The sequence below is a fragment of the Oncorhynchus masou genome, chromosome 12 (assembly GCF_036934945.1).
Source record: "Oncorhynchus masou masou isolate Uvic2021 chromosome 12, UVic_Omas_1.1, whole genome shotgun sequence".
Taxonomy (NCBI): domain Eukaryota; kingdom Metazoa; phylum Chordata; class Actinopteri; order Salmoniformes; family Salmonidae; genus Oncorhynchus; species Oncorhynchus masou.
Window position 1 is genome coordinate 20599254 of NC_088223.1, and position 18280 is coordinate 20617533.

The following is an 18280-nucleotide window of genomic DNA, read 5'->3' on the forward strand; positions in this document are numbered from 1 at the left end:
GGTACTTTTTACCCCTTTATCTCCCTAATTTCGTGATGTCCAACTGGTAGTTACAGTTTTGTCCCATCGCTGCAACTCCCATACGGACTTGGGAGAGGTGAAGGTTGAGAACCATGCGCCCCCCCGAACATGACCACACCAAGCCGCACTTCTTCTTGACACACTGCTCGCTTAACCCGGAAGCCAGCCGCACCACTGTGTCGTACTGCTGGCGACCGAAGTCAGCATGCATGTGCCTGGCCCGCCGCAAGGAGTCGCTAGAGCGCGATGGGACAAGGACATCCCGGCCGGCGAAACCCTCCCCTAAACCGGACGACGGGTTGTTGCATGTTGCATTTATAATGTTGTTCAGTATACTTACAGTAACAGTCAAAAGTTACTCCTACACCTACTCATTCAATGGCTTTTCTTTATTTTTACTATTTTCTACATTGTAGAATAATAGTGAAGACATCAAAACTATGAAATAACACATATGGAATCATGTAGTAAGCAAAAAAGTGTTAAACAAAAACATATAGATTTTGTATTCCACCTGTTAGAGCCAATTTGGACACATTTGTTTAAAAGACTGAACATACCGAGCTCCATGTACATTTGTGTAAATATATGAAATATTAATGTACATGATGAAATATTAGGTACGTACCTTTATGATTTATATTTACCTGATTTTATATTTGCCCCCCCCCCTCTTTCATTGTATTGTGGTGAGTGTGTTAGAATAAAGGCAGGAAGATGAGCCTTCGGGGGGGGGGGGTTGACCATACATACATACATAAAGACAGGTCATATTATGTATTTTCCATATCAAGTAATCTATGCTTTAAATTGATTGGAGAATCATTTCTTTGTTGGATATAAGAAGAATAAACATTTTTTGTTGCACCATATCCCTGGATGTCATTGAATGTTTGGCCTTTTGGAAACCTTGAGTGTGGACTGTATGCGTACCAAACAACCCCGCTTCAGGCTTTTGGCAGTGGCTATGGTCAAGAGGAAAGGAAGCCACTACACCACCCTTTGCCATGATGACAGCTTTGCACACTCTTGGCATTCTCTCAACCAGCTTCATGAGGTAGTCACCTGGAATGCATTTAAATTAACAGGTGTGCCTTGTTAAAAGTTAATTTGTGGAATTTCTTTCCTTCTAATGCGTTTGAGCCAATCAGTTGTGTTGTGACAAGGAAGGATCTGAGGTGTGTGTGTGTGTGTGTGTCTGTGTGTGTGTGTGTGTGTGTGTCCGTATGTGGTAGTTTCAGGTAGTCATGTAGCTTTTGGCCCCCCAGTTTATCACGCTACCTTATATGCAGACGTCGTCCACCGTCGTCGCGCTGTCAGTCGCTAGACAGAACATCTCAAAGCCATGTCCGTTCCTGGAGAGGGACCGAGGCAGTGAGAGATGGAGGGAGGGAATGGAAGGAGGGAAGAGGAGGAGTGATGAGAGCTCAGTCACTAATAAGACAGTTATAAAAGCCAAGTTGTCAAACTTGAAGCACAAAGAATCGTCCTGAAATACTTAAAATGTTGCATCTAGCAATCCCAGTAGAATCTCACTTCTCGTGTCAGAGCTGCCAGGTTCTGAACAGATGCATTTGGAACAGAAGCCAAGTCCCAAATGGCACCCTAATCCCTATGTAGTGCACTACTTTTTACTAGGACCCATACGGATTAGGGTGACATTTGAAACACAACCCAGAGAGTGGAAGGTTTTCTGTCTGGCAATATGGAGATGGCCCCCAGTCAGGCTGGAAAGCTTAAGAAAACACAGATACCTTAAACTGCTGGAGATATTTAGACTGGAATTAACACACATACACACACACACACACACACACACACACACACACACACACACACACACACACACACACACACACACACACACACACACACACACACACACACACACACACACACACACACACACACACACACACACACACACACGCACACACACACACAGTGATTATGCACTGGCCACCTCTCTAAATGCTTTCAGTTTGCGGAAAAACAACATGATGTTAGGGATGCACGATATATCGGAGAGCATATCAGAATTGGCCGATATTAGCTAAAAATGTCAAGACAACTCAAAGGTGAAATCCATTAATGTCAATATAATGGAATTCATTGCCCTTGACAATCAACCGTTCTCTGTCGTGTGAATGATGTTGGCTTTCGCCGACTGGTCAAGCACCAGTACACACTACCAAGTAGGCGCTATTTTTTAGTTGTTGCCCTACCGGAATTACACAGTATTGTTGAAACACATCCATGAGCTACTTGCTATGGGCGTCACTGCTATTAGCTTCACAACTGACATTTGGACCAGCGATGTCAGCCCCATGAGCATGCTGAGTCTGACAGCACAGTGGGTCAACAAGGATTTTGTACTGAGGAATGCTGTATTGCATGCTCAAGAATGTGCTGGTTCTCATACTGCTGCTGGCACTTAAAAGGCATTTGAGAACATGTTTGAAACGTGGAAACATAAACACAGTCCTGGTGCCATTCGAACAATTGACTGGAGAAATAAGCTCTTCAACTGCGTCTGCAGCAGACATGATACCCTCTGTAATGGTATTGAAACGTCTGCTCAACAAAACTGCCCACACAGACCATGGGGTTAAAACTTACAAAAGTACTGGAGGCTGTGAACAAGCGATTTCGTGGTATTCTCTCTGAGCCTCTTTACTGTGTCACCACCATGCTCGATGCTAGGTACAATAACTGCTACTTTGATGCAGACAAGAAACAGGGTTTACGTGAAATGAGACAGCTGGACAAGATGGAAACGGACACAGTGACAGTGCACACCGGGGAAGAGAGGCCACAGACAGCCAGGGCTGAAACACTTCTTGACATGTATGATGAAATCCTGGTTGAGAACGACTGAACAAATGAACAACGAAACAGCACAGCAAGTAAGTGAAAGAAATTTGATTATGCTTTACTGGTAATGGGGACATATGTAAATGCCAACTAAATAACTTGTTGGTCAGTGTGGTGTGTGTGTAAATTTTATTTAACTAGGCAAGTTAGTCAAGAACAAATTCTTATTTTCAATGATGGCCTACCCTGGCCAAACCCAGATGACACTGGGCCAATTGTGCACCGGGACTCCCAATCACGGCCAGATGTGATACAGCCTGGAACCGAACCAGGGACTGTAGTGACACCTCTTGCACTGAGATCCAGTATCTTAGACCGCTGCATCCCTGTGTGTGTATGTGTTAACTATTTAACTGTACTAGAATGCTTAAAAGGCCACTAAAATTGTTTATATCGGTTATCGGTATCGGGTTTTTGGGCAAGGAAAATATCGAATATCGGTATCGGACAAAAATGCAATATCGGTGCATCCCTACTTCATGTTTTAAAAGTCAGCAAACACCTAACCATAGATTATCAGCCTGGTAGGAGAAACATCTCTTCCTCTCAACCTATCAAACCTTAACATTTCATATTCAGAAATATACTCAAAATAGATACGCGACCAGTCAATCATTGTACCGCAAAAATAATAAGGCACTTATCTATTTTTATGTTGCTATTATGTGTCCAATTATACAATGCATTCCTTGCCAAATGGGAGTAAGAAAAGTGCTATTCAAAAACACAATGGTTGTATGATGGCATGTTAATACAGGATTGACTGGTAAATGGAATTAACATTAGCCACAAATGGAAGGGACATATTCTGCTGGGGAGAGAAGAGGCTCATGGGGCATGGTGGGGAGGGGGGTCTGCATTTTGGCCGACTGGCTGGATGGCTGTTTCTGAAGGGGGTTTAGAAACAACATTTTCAGACACAATCCTCACAGGCATTTTTTTATAAAAATTCTATAAATATGAGAAACTAGTCAAAACGTTATCGCTCACAAAAGATTGAAATCACACATACCTCATATGCATTCCAACACAGTAGGAAACAGTGCTAAAACAATTTTTCTGTCAAGCCCCATCTGATTCTGTAGTTGCTAAAGCGGATGCAAAAGTTGTACTCGCTGACATTGGCTGCCTTTACACAAGCAGCCCAATTCTGGTCTTTGGCAAAAGAGTTAATCTGATTGGTCAAAAGACCATTAGTGGAAAAATATCAGAATTAGGCTGCCTGTGAAAACGCAGCCATTGAAACAAAAAACGAGTGTCAAATAAAATAAAATAGTTTTTGTCACATGCGCCAAATACAACTGGTGTAAACTTTACAGTGAAATGCTAACTTACGAACACTTTCCCAACAATGTAACTACAAAGTAGGAAAATAAAAATATAGATGAAAAGAAAATAGTAACACAATAAAATAATGAGGTTTATTGTGTGTGCACGCATGCGTGCGTATGAGGATGGAAAGGAAAGGACTCGTTAGAAGGATCATGAGACACTTACAGTTTTTCATATTGTATTTTGGAGCAGGTGGTCCTCTGGAGGGAGCTCTGTGGATACCGAGCACACACACACACACACACACACACACACACACACACACACACACACACACACACACACACACACACACACACACACACACACACACACACACACACACACACAAAATAACAGAGAAAGTCAATTTCACAATCCTTACATAACTACTCAATATATTCAACATTCGCTTGTTTTAAAATTCAAATAAATGGGACCCATTTTCCGATTGACTAAATGAAGATTGTATCTAATTGGCTGGCTGTTGTGATTTTCTTGTTTAACAACCCCCCTAATATTAAGCAGGGAGGGAGAGAGGGAGTTAAAAGAAAAAGGGAATTAAAGACAAGAGAGACACACTGGAGAACCGAAACAGAACGAAGAACAGAAATGACCGCCTCAAGACAATGTTCTCTCATTTTCTTCACAGTGCTCATTGTTAGCATTTAGCTCCAATATATAACCCTCAACTTGTGATTTCTGAAAAGCTATTTTGAACAAGGCTTTATCTCCGAATTTTCAACATCTGTTAGCTTTGAGGGGTGCTGCAAAATGAGAATCAAATGTATCACCACTCTCATTCTCAACCCATAGCAAGATAACTTCACCATCTACTCTTCAGACACAGTGTGTCCCAAATGACACCCTATTCCCTTTATAGTCCGACAGGCCCTGGTCAAAAATAGTACGAACACACACACACACACACAAAAGTATCCCTGCAGCCTAGTCATCAATATCATAACTCTGTAATAATCTACAGTGCCTTCAGAAAGTACTAATACCCCTTCACTTATTCAATTGTTTTTGCGTCACAGCCTGAATTCAAAATGGATAACATTTATTTGTTTTCTCACCCATCTACGCACAAAGTGAAAACATGTTTAGAAATGCACATTGATTGAAAATTAAATACAGAAAAATATAATTGACATAGGTATTCACACCCAAGATAATACTTTGTAGAAGCACCTACTTTGAGTCGTCTTGGGTATGTCTGCATCAGCTTTGCACATCTGGGTTTGGGTTTTTCTCCCATTCTTCCTTGCAGATTTTCTCAAGCTGTTAAGTTAAATGGGGAGCGGCATTAAACAGCAATCTTCAAGTCTTTAAACAGATTTCTAAATGGGATTCAATTCTGGGCTTTGGCTGGGCTACTCAATGACTTTCACATTCCTGTTCTGAAGCTATTCCAGCACTGCTTTGGTTGTATGCTTGGGGTTATTGTCCTGTTGGAACATAAATCTTCGCCCCAGTATAAGGTCATTTCCACTCTGAAGCAGGTTCTCTTCAAGGATTTGCCTGGATTAGGCACCATTCAGTGGTCTCTCAATCCTTACCATTCTCCCAGTTCCTGCCACTGAAAAGCATCCCCATAGCATGATGCTGCCACCACCTTGCTTCACGGCAAGGATGGTGTTAAAAGGGTGATGAGATGTGCCTGGTTTTCTCCAGACATAGTGCTTTGCTTTCAGGCCAAAGAATTCAATATACATATCACGCCTTGACTGTAGAGATCCTTTTATTCTCTATGTTTGTTTGGTCAGGGTGTGACTCGGATGGGAAAGACATTTACATTTTTTTTTTTACCTTTATTTTACTAGGCAAGTCAGTTAAGAACAAATTCTTATTTTCAATGACGGCCTAGGAACAGTGGGTTAACTGCCTGTTCAGGGGCAGAACGACAGATTTTTTTGTACCTTGTCAGCTCGGGGATTTGAACTTGCAACCTTTCAGTTACTAGTCCAATGCTCTAACCACTAGGCTACACTGCCTCCCCAATAATAAAGAGAAATGTACGCTCACCACACTGCACCTTGGTCCGGTCATTTTCAAGACGACGTTCAAGACAGAACAACCCACCACAAACGGACCAAGAGGCGTGGCCGGGAGGAGCAGACAGAGTGGACATGGGAAGACATTCTGGAAGGAAAGGGATCCTGGATGTGGGAGGAGATCCTGGCTGGAAAGGATCGCCTGCCGTGGAAGCAGGTGGAGGCAGCGAGGAAGGAGGAGGCAGCTAGTACAGGGGCCCAGGGTTACACAGGGCAAGGAAGACCGGGAGGCCATTCCCAAAACAAACTCCCCGTGCTCACGGTAGGGAGCGTGGTACTGGTCAGGTACTGTGTTATGCGGTGAAGCGCACGGTGTCTTCAGTGCGCGTTCACAGCCCGGTGCGCTATATTCCAGCTACTCGCATTGGCCGGGCTAGAGTGGGCATCCAGCCAGGACGGATGGTGCCGGCTCAGCGCTCCTGGCCTCCTGTGCGTCTCTTCGGCCCAGGATACCCTGCGCCGGCTCTGCGCACTGCGTCTCCGGTGCATCTGCACAGCTCAGTGCGTCCTGTGCTAGCGCCCACGCATTTGCCGGGCGAAAGTAACCATCCAGCCAGGACGGGTTGTGCCAGCTCTCCGCTTGAGACCTCCAGTGCGCCTCCACGGCCCAGTGTATGAGGTGGCTGCTCCACGCACCAGGCTTCCAGTGCATCTCCTCAGTCCGGTGAGACCTGTTCCGGTTCCACGTACCAGGCATCCAGTATGTCTCCCCAGCCTGGTAAGCCCTGTGGCAGCTCCACGCACCAGGCTTCTAGTATGTCTCCTCAGTCCGGTGAGATCTGTTCCGGCTCCACGTTCGAAGCTGATGATCCATGACACGAATCCTCCAGTGATGATCCATGGCATGGAGCCTCCAGTGATGATCCATGGCCCGGAGCCTGTAGTGAGGATCCATGGCACAAAGACTCCAGTGTCGATCCGCGGTCCGGAGCCTCCAGCGACGGTCTCCAGTCATGAGCCTCCAGCGACGGTCCCCAGTCCGGAGCCTGCAACGAGGGTCCCCAGTCCAGGGCTTGCAACAAGCGTCCACAGTCCTGGGCCTGCGATGAGGTTCCTCAGTCCGGGGCCTGCACTGAGGGTCCCCGCCTCAGAGGCGCCACCAAAGTGGGGGGAGCCAGAGATGGAGCGGGGTCTGCGTCCTGCACCGGAGCCGCCACCAAGATAGATGCCCACCCGGACCCTCCCCTATAGTGTCAGGTTTGCGGCCGGAGTCAGCACCTTTGGGGTGAGGTGGGGGTACTGTCATGCCCTGACCGTAGAGATCCTTTTATTCTCTATGTTTGTTTGGTCAGGGTGTGACTGGTGGGAAAGTCTATGCTTTCTGGTTCTTTGTTGTTGGCCGGGTATGATTCTCAATCAGGGACAGCTGTCTATCGTTGTCTCTGATTGGGAATCATACTTAAGCAGCCTTTTTTCCTTTTCTCATTTGTGGGTTGTTGTCTTTGTTTAATGCATGTATAGCCTTAAGGAGCTTCACGTTCGTTTTGGTTGTTTATTGTTTTGTTGGCAACATTAAAAAAATAAAGAGAAATGTACGCTCACCACGCTGCACCTTGGTCAGGTCATTTTCAAGACAATGTTCGTGACAATACAGTTGAAGTCGGAAGTTTACATACACCTTAGCCAAATACATTTAAACTCAGTTTTTCACAATTCCTGACATTTAATCCGAGTAAAAATTCCCTGTCTTAGGTAAGTTAGGATCACCACTTTATTTTAAGAATGTGAAATGTCAGAATAATAGTAGAGAGAATGATTTATTTAAACTTTTATTTCTTTCAGCACATTCCCAGTGGGTCAGAAGTTTACATACACTCACTATGGAAGTGTATAGTGTGTATAGTGTACTATGGAATATATTGCTTTCTTATTCTTGACACTTCTCCCAGTCATATTTAAGGTTAGAACTACCTTTTACTTCCTTTACTACCTTTATTTCTAGCTTGGAATTGTATTTTTATGATAACATAGCTACAGTATTTCACCTTTTAATGTGTATAGTATTGCTTACTCGGTGTGTCCAATCAATTGTTTAACCCCTCCCTCTTCCAATTAGGGCTAATTGAAAAGCTGTTCAAAAGAGGACATTGTATTCCTTCTTTTATTTTACTCCCTGGCGAAGGCCAGTCAGCCGAAATGCGTCGTTTTTAAAAACTTTGTTTCTATTGAACATTCCATACTAATAAAGGCATTTTTATCAATTATATGAAGAGGCCTTGGTCCTCCTTTCTTTTTGGTTACATACACTCAATTAGTATTTGGTAACATTGCCTTTAAATTGTTTATCTTGGGTCAAACATTTCAGGTAGCCTTCCACAAGCTTCCCACAATAAGTTGGGTGAACTTTGGCCCATACCTCCTGACAGAGCTGGTGTAACTGAGTCAGGTTTGTAGGCTACCCGAAACATTTGACCCAAGTTAAACAATGTCAAGTCAATGCAATTTAAAGGCAAGTTTTTTTTCTATATCAATACAACAAGTGCAGACCTTACTGTGAATTGCTTACTTACAAGCCCCTAACCAACAGTGCATTTCAAGAAGAGTTAAGAAAATATTTACCAAAACAACTAAAGTAAAAATAATAAAAAGTAACAGAAAATAACAATAACGAGGCTATATACAGGGGATAACGATTCACTCAACCAGCTGCACCTGGAATGCTTTGCCAACAGTCTTGAAGGAGTTCCCACATATGCTGTGCACTTGTTGGCTGATTTTCCTAAACTCTGCGGTCCAATTCATTCCAAATCATCTCAAATGGGTTGAGGTCGGTTGATTGGTCATCTGATGATTGTGGAGGCCAGGTCACTCCATCACTGTCCTTCTAGGTCAAATAGCCCTTACACAGCCTGGATGTGTGTTGGGACATTTTCCTGTTGACAAACAAATGACAGTCCCACTAAGCACAAACCAGATGGGATGACGTATTACTGTGGTAGCCATGCTAGTTAAGTGTACCGTGAATTCTAAATAAATCACTGACAGTGTCACCAGCAAAGCACCCACAAACCTCCTCCTCCATGCTTCACGGTGGGAATCACACATGCAGAGATTATCCGTTCACCTACTCTGCGTCTCACAAAGACACAGAGATTGGAACAAAAAATCTCAAATTTGGACTCATCAGACCAAAGGACAGATTTCCACTGGTCTAATGACGTGTTTCTTGGCCCAAGCAAGTCTCTTCCTCTTATTGGTGTCCTTTAGCAGTGGTTTCTTCGCAGAAATGAAACCATGAAGGCCTGATTAATGCAGTCTCCTCTGAACAGTTGATGTTGAGATGTGTCTGCTACTTGAACTCTGTGAAGCATTTTTTTGGGCTGCAATTTCTGAGGCTGGGTCTTCCTGTCTGTGGCGGTCCTCGTGAGAGCCAGTTTCATCACAGCACTTGATGGTTTTTGCAACTGCAAAAAAAAGGTAATTGAAATGTTGTGGATTGACTGACCTTTATGTCTTAAAGTAATGATGGACTGTCATTTATGTTTGCTTATTTGAGCTGTTCTTGTCATAATATGGATTTGGTATTTTACCAAATAGGGCAATCTTATGTACAGTCGTGGCCAAAAGTTTTGAGAATGACACAAATATTAATTTCCACAAAGTTTGCTGCTTCAGTGTCTTTAGATATTTTTGTCAGATGTCACTATGGAATACTGAAGTATAATTACAAGCATTTCATAAGTGTCAAAGGCTTTTATTGACAATTACATGAAGTTGATGCAAAGAGTCAATATTTGCAGTGTTTCTAGCCATCACCGCTCCATTTTAAATATATCCATTTGTCTTGTATGGTTTCCATACACACCTGGTTTTCATTTCCCCAATCAATCTACTTGTATTAAACCCTCTTCCCATCATGTTTTGTGTGTAATTGTTTCATGTAATGTGGTGTTAGTTTACGCGCTTTACTTTCATTTTCCGTTTTTTGAGCTTGCTTGATTCATGTAGTGCTCTCGTTTTAAGAACTATAATACACCATTGACATCCCTCTTCATAACACTCTTTTGGTTACTACATGATTCCATATGTGTTATTTCATAGTTTGATGTCTTCACTCGTATTCTACAATGTAGAAAATAGTAATAAAATAAAAAACACTTGAATGGTACTGTATGTAAATGAGATATTTCTGTATTTAATTTTCAAACATTTCTAAAAACATGTTTTCACTTTGACATTATGGGCTATTGTGTGTAGATGGGTGAGAAAAAAAATATGTTTAATACATTTTGAATTCAGGCTGTAACACCACAAAATGTGGAATAAGTCAAGTGGTATGAATACTTTACGAAGAAACTCTAAGCCTTTATTCTAACTATGATCTCAGACTTGAAATAAGGAGCTTTTTACAATCACAGTGAATGACAACGCCTGACACCAATTGCCTAGAGCAAAGGTACCCTAAGCCTCCCCCACCCCCGACTCGCTCTCCCTTCATCCCTCTCTCACCATCCTTCCCTCCCCTCTACACACTGCTACTCTCTCTCTCTGCCTCTATTCTTCTCCCCCTCCCTCATCACAACATCCTTCCCTTCCTCATATCTCCAGTAATAACATTTGTCTCCAGCTTCTCGGATTCATCCCCCTCTTCTAACATGCAGGCATGGAGAGCAGAGCAGAGCAGAGGCGTCTACTAACTAGTTGTCATGAAGGCTGGATATCATTGTCCCTTACAGGAATAAACAGAGACAGGGAGGGGGAGAAGCAGAGAGAGCGAGAGAAAGAGAGAGACTCAGGGCTGCACTGGGGGAGTGTATAGGGAAGGGAAACATATCCCTTCCGAATAAACAAAAAAAATGGTTTATGTAAGTCTGATGTTTGTGGGAGTAAAGCCTTAGACATAATACTTTTTCAGTATGCAATACTATTAACAGTGAGAGGGTGGACATAGGACTCTTGGCATTGCTCAGAAACACTGTTGAACCTGGTTCCCTCCTCTTTATTGGTCTTGGGAGCAAGATCACTAGTCAATAAAAAAGGAGAAACTATCAGAATCATTCAGATGTATCGAGACATTGACTGTTACATGCAGAAAGACCAAGTTAAGGATATACATAGGCTGCACTTACACAGGCAGCCCATTGTGATATTTTTTCCATTAATTGGTCTTTTGACCAATCACATCCGTTCTTTTCACATCAGATCGTTTTCAGAGCTGATGTCATTGGTCGTAAGAGGAGTGCCAGAGATGTTGCCGAAGTTCTCCATAAAGTTACGGGGGGGGCACGGAACACCCGCAGGACCTTCTCGTCGGCCCCGGAGACGTACTGGAAATGTCCCACCACGGCCAGAAACTGCATGTCATAGCTGTGGATCAGGGGGTGAGAGATCTGGTGTCAGGTAGGCTGTAGTTAAGATACAGAGGACAGGGGGGGTTGGAGATACTGAAGATATACTGAGGTATAGTATTATAGTGAGAGATCTGGTGCCAGGTGGGCTGGGGGAGGACAGGGGGTTAGAGGTAGTAAAGGAAATGTTAGAAGAGGTCTCCTGTGGCTCTATCTCTAATGGCATCCCTCTTCCCTATAGTGTAATACCAGGGCCAATTGTCCTGGGCCCACAGTTAGGAAATGTGGAGGTAACAAATACATGTGCATGACTTCGACAGAAGTATCCATCTTCAGATAAATATAGATTTTTTCCAGTTTTATGTAGTCCTGGGAATTTTTTCCCCAACAATAGGTATTATTCAAAGTAGTACTGATCTAAAATGCACTTTTCCCTTCAAAAACCACCTCAGAGAGAAATAAGCTATTTTACTGTGGTTACATGCCTGAATATGAGACAGAAAAACGCATTTTCTCTTCTTAACAAGGTTTTCCTGCCAGACAGACATATTACAGTATAAACTTAAACAACAAATTGTTGACTCCTTGGAATCTTAACAAGTCCTCCATGAGAAAATGTAGTAAAACTAATTAATCTTCACAAACGGTTCATATTTTACTGTAAATACAGAACGACGCAGCCCACAATATAACACTGCCTTATTGAAAACTTGCAAAACAGGAGGATGATATCTGGCCATTACCAAGAGGAATAAACACTTTGAAAAATGAAAGTACTTTGAGTTTTAGGACTACGGTACATAGCCAGTTTGGTTAAAGGCCTCAACTTACAAGTGTTCATGCAGTAGTAAACAAAATGAAAAATGTTCCTGTGGTCAAATAGAATTGCAGTATGGTTTTATTAGTAGGGCTCGGTAGGGGCATCAACATGGGCAGGTTAGCGTTTTTCATCATGCATCTTGTTCTGGAGGCAACTCTGCAGATTTGTCATTAGCTGGCATAACCACAGTCATAAAATCTGATTTAAATCTAACCTTAACCTAAACATTATCCACACTGCAAACCCTAATGCCTAACCCGAACCTTAAATTACGACCAAACAGCTTGCCAATTTTGACTCTGCAGTTGACCTATTTACATTTGGTGCTTGCCTACGGAGCTGTGAGGGGAACGGCACCGCAGTACCTCCAGGCTCTGATCAGGCCCTACACCCAAACAAGGGCACTGCGTTCATCCACCTCTGGCCTGCTCGCCTCCCTACCACTGAGGAAGTACAGTTCCCGCTCAGCCCAGTCAAAACTGTTCGCTGCTCTGGCCCCCCAATGGTGGAACAAACTCCCTCACGACGCCAGGACAGCGGAGTCAATCACCACCTTCCGGAGACACCTGAAACCCCACCTCTTTAAGGAATACCTAGGATAGGATAAAGTAATCCTTCTCACTCCCCCCCCCCCTTAAATGATTTAGATGCACTATTGTAAAGTGGCTGTTCCACTGGATGTCATAAGGTGAATTCACCAATTTGTAAGTCGCTGCCAAATGACTTAAATGTAATGTAAATGACCTATTTAAGAGGAAATCTTTCAGTTCTGCCTTCAGGACAAGACTAATGACACGAAAGTCCACTTGCTCAATGTGATGTCTATAGGTACTTATGCATACGCCTCTATTTTCTGTCTCCAGTGCATCTGTGGGTCTGCCTATAGGAGTGAAAGGGGTCTATAGGTTACATCAGGGCTCTCCAACTCTGTTCCTGGGAAGCCTCTCCAACCCTGATATAGCGCAACTAATTCAAAAGGCTTCTCAACAGTTTTTAACCCCAAGCCATAATACTCCTGAAGATGTAATCAAATGGCTACCAGGACTATTTGCACTGTGTTTGGTCTTTCCTCTTCCAGGGTGTTAATAACCTGGTGGTCTGGTCTGACCCCACACTGAGGATGAAGTGACCCGATATCACCACCCCTGGACTCCACTCCACCTGGGACCGCACACAGACATAACCTTGTCGCACAGCTACTGAACCGGATTCCTTCTTCCCACTATCCTGCTGACCCAACCAGACTGTGCTGTAGTGTTGTCACATTTTCTTTGGGGAAAGAAAAAAACACTAACCAAAATTCAATCTCGGGTCCTTTAAACCTACTTTTGTAAAATATTGTGTGCTATATGGCTTGCAAAATAAACAAATGTAACTCTGGAGGACAATTTAAGGCTGTTTTTTTCCAACATTAGGACTGTTTTTCAGTCCGCGTCACGTTTTGTTTCCTTTCCTTCCTTACTCCCTAGTAACGCCATGCCGGTGTCATGACAACCCTACTGTGCTGACCCAGATATTTTCCTTTCACATTGAACCAGGCCAGTACATCTCCGCTCAGTTCAGTAGTGTAAAACAACAAGGGTAACAGACTAGTCAGCCACTCAGTCAGGTCTGGTTCCCAGGGTAACAGAGTAGTCTGACACTCAGAGTCAGGTCTAGTTCCGGGGGTAACAGAGTAGTCAGTCACTCAGAGTCAGGTCTAGTTCTCAGGGTAACAGAGTAGTCAGCCACACAGAGTCAGGTCTAGTTCTGGGGGTAACAGAGTAGTCAGCCACTCAGAGTCAGGTCTAGTTCTCAGGGTAACAGAGTAGTCAGCCACACAGAGTCAGGTCTAGTTCTCAGGGTAACAGAGTAGTCAGCCACACAGAGTCAGGTCTAGTTCCGGGGGTAACAGAGTAGTCAGCCACTCAGAGTCAGGTCTAGTTCTCAGGGTAACAGAGTAGTCAGCCACACAGAGTCAGGTCTAGTTCCGGGGGTAACAGAGTAGTCAGCCACTCAGAGCCAGGTCTAGTTCCGGGGGAAACAGAGTAGTCAGCCACTCAGAGTCAGGTCTAGTTCTCAGGGTAACAGAGTAGTCAGCCACACAGAGTCAGGTCTAGTTCCCAGGGTAACAGAGTAGTCAGCCACACAGAGTCAGGTCTAGTTCTCAGGGTAACAGAGTAGTCAGCCACACAGAGCCAGGTCTAGTTCCCAGGGTAACAGAGTAGTCAGCCACACAGAGTCAGGTCTCGTTCCCAGGGTAACAGAGTAGTCAGCCACTCAGAGTCAGGTCTAGTTCCCAGGGTAACAGAGTAGTTAGCCACTCAGAGTCAGGTCTAGTTCCCAGGGTAACAGAGTAGTCAGCCACACAGAGTCAGGTCTAGTTCCCAGGGTAACAGAGTAGTCAGCCACTCAGAGTCAGGTCTAGTTCTCAGGGTAACAGAGTAGTCAGCCACACAGAGTCAGGTCTAGTTCCCAGGGTAACAGAGTAGTCAGCCACACAGAGTCAGGTCTAGTTCCCAGGGTAACAGAGTAGTCAGCCAATCAGTCAGGTCTGATTCCCAGTCAGACACTGACAATCAGGGTCTTTAGTCAGTCTAATTACACTTTGCACAGTCTCTCTCGAACAGTGTGGCTGACCGGGAACTCACTGTGATTAAATCTCATTTGAGATAGACCCACCACAGTGCAGCTCAATCAGTACTCTATAGAATATAATATAATAGGAATCGTACCTTTTTGCCTCCAGAGATGTAGAATAGACAGAGACAGAGACAGACAGACAGACAGACAGACAGACAGACAGAAATGGGGCAGTCGTCTGACATTATCTAAAGTAAATCCATGGCTCCAGACAGTCCACCTAAACTCACACACTGGCATCAGCTGGGTGATGAGTGATCCCTTTCTAGGTCAGAAATTTTGCATCAGCGCAGCATCACCGCAGATCCAATAGAAATCAACACTGGTTGCCTCCCAAATGGCACTGTATTCCCTACATAGTGCACTACTTTTAAAACTGGACCTGTAGGGCTCTGGACAAAAGTAGTGCACTATGTAGAGAATATGGTGCCATTTGGGATGCACACATTATTCTGCCCTTTATTTTAGACTGTATAAGTAGTTTATTTGGGTCGCATCTCTTGGGTCACCTCCAAAGCACACAGTGTATAATGAATCTGTTGGGAGTCAGAGCAGTGTGGCCAGGACATTTTACTGAACATGTGACGTTGCAACCAGGGAAAAACTCTGGGCCCTAGTTACAGTGCCTTGCGAAAGTATTCGGCCCCCTTGAACTTTGCGACCTTTTGCCACATTTCAGGCTTCAAACATAAAGATATAAAACTGTATTTTTTTGTGAAGAATCAACAACAAGTGGGACACAATCATGAAGTGGAACGACATTTATTGGATATTTCAAACTTTTTTAACAAATCAAAAACTGAAAAATTGGGTGTGCAAAATTATTCAGCCCCTTTACTTTCAGTGCAGCAAACTCTCTCCAGAAGTTCAGTGAGGATCTCTGAAGGATCCAATGTTGACCTAAATGACTAATGATGATAAATACAATCCACCTGTGTGTAATCAAGTCTCTATAAATGCACCTGCACTGTGATAGTCTCAGAGGTCCGTTAAAAGCGCAGAGAGCATCATGAAGAACAAGGAACACACCAGGCAGGTCCGAGATACTGTTGTGAAGAAGTTTAAAGCCGGATTTGGATACAAAAAGATTTCCCAAGCTTTAAACATCCCAAGGAGCACTGTGCAAGCGATAATATTGAAATGGAAGGAGTATCAGACCACTGCAAATCTACCAAGACCTGGCCATCCCTCTAAACTTTCAGCTCATACAAGGAGAAGACTGATAATTGATGCAGCCAAGAGGCCCATGATCACTCTGGATGAACTGCCGAGATCTACAGCTGAGGTGGGAGACTCTGTCCATAGGACAACAATCAGTCGTATATTGCACAAATCTGGCCTTTTATGGAAGAGTAGCAAGAAGAAAGCCATTTCTTGAAGATATCCATAAAAAGTGTTGTTTAAAGTTTGCCACAAGCCACCTGGGAGACACACCAAACATGTGGAAGAAGGTGCTCTGGTCAGATGAAACCAAAATTGAACTTTTTGGCAACAATGCAAAACGTTATGTTTGGCGTAAAAGCAACACAGCTCATCACCCTGAACACACCATACCCACTGTCAAACATGGTGGTGGAAGCATCATGGTTTGGGCCTGCTTTTCTTCAGCAGGGACAGGGAAGATGGTTAAAATTGATGGGAAGATGGATGGAGCCAAATACAGGACCATTCTGGAAGAAAACCTGATGGAGTCTGCAAAAGACCTGGGACGGAGATTTGTCTTCCAACAAGACAATGATCCAAAACATAAAGCAAAATCTACAATGGAATGGTTCAAAAATAAACATATCCAGGTGTTAGAATGGCCAAGTCAAAGTCCAGACCTGAATCCAATTGAGAATCTGTGGAAAGAACTGAAAACTGCTGTTCACAAATGCTCTCCATCCAACCTCACTGAGCTCAAGCTGTTTTTCAAGGAGGAATGGGAAAAAATTTCAGTCTCTCGATGTGCAAAACTGATAGAGACATACCCCAAGCGACTTACAGCTGTCATCGCAGCAAAAGGTGGCGCTACAAAGTATTAACTTAAGGGGGCTGAATAATTTTGCACGCCATATTTTTCAGTTTTTGATTTGTTAAAAAAGTTTGAAATATCCAATAAATGTCGTTCCACTTCATGATTGTGTCCCACTTGTTGTTGATTCTTCACAAACAAATACAGTTTTATATTTGAAGCCTGAAATGTGGCAAAAGGTCGCAAAGTTCAAGGGGGCCGAATACTTTCGCAAGGCACTGTATAAGTTTAGTGCTATCCCGCATCCTTTGGACGTCGCTGTCCTAACCTTAACCCTTACCCTAATCCTAACCTTAACCCTTACCATAAACCTTACCTTAACCCTTACCTTAACTCTTACCATAACCCTTACCTTAACCCTAACCCTTACCATAACCCTTACCTTAACCCTTACCATAACCCTTACCTTAACCCTTACCCTAATCCTAACCTTAAACCTTACCTTAACCCTTACCATAACCCTTACCTTAACCCTTACCCTAATCCTAACCTTGACCCTTACCATAACCCTTACCTTAACCCTTACCCTAATCCTAACCTTAACCCTTACCTTAACCCTTACCATAACCATTACCATAACGCTTACCTTAACCCTAACCATAACCCTTACCATAACCCTTACCTTAACCCTTACCTTAACCCTCATCTTAACCCTTACCATAACCCTTACCATAACCCTTACCTTAACCCTTACCCTAATCCTAACCTTAACCCATACCATAACCCTTACCTTAACCCATACCCTAATCCTAACCTTAACCTTAACCCTTACCTTAACCCTTACCATAACCCTTACCCTAATCCTTACCTTAACCCTTACCATAACCCTTACCCTAATCTTAACCTTAACCCTTACCTTAACCCTTACCATAACCCTTACCATAACCCTTACCTTAACCCTTACCATAACCCTTACCTTAACCCTTTTAAAATGTCAACTTCAATGGGGTAGGGATGTCGCAAGGACCCGGATAGCAAGGACCTTAGTTCTAGGCAGGTCAAAAATCCTAGATAGCAACGACCCTATTTCTAGGCTGGTCAGGGATCCCAGCTAGGAAGAACCCTAGTTCTAAGCTGGTCAAGGACCTCAGATAGCAAGGGCCCTAGTTCTGGGCTGGTCAGGGGTCCCAGATAGCAATGACCCTAATTCTTGGCTGGTCAAGGAGCCCAGATAGCAAGGACCCTTAGTTCTAGGCTGGTCAGGGAAAACGCCTACCTCTACAAATTAGTAATGACCACTAGATAATCCCAGATGTCTCCATCCAACCATCTC

General features: G+C 43.6%; 1 pseudogene; it reads right to left on the reverse strand.

Moving 5' to 3' along the window:
- Nucleotides 1–1303: 1303 nt before the first annotated feature.
- LOC135549272 (elongator complex protein 2-like) overlaps nt 1304–18280 on the reverse strand; it is a 36066-nt pseudogene continuing 19089 nt past the window's right edge.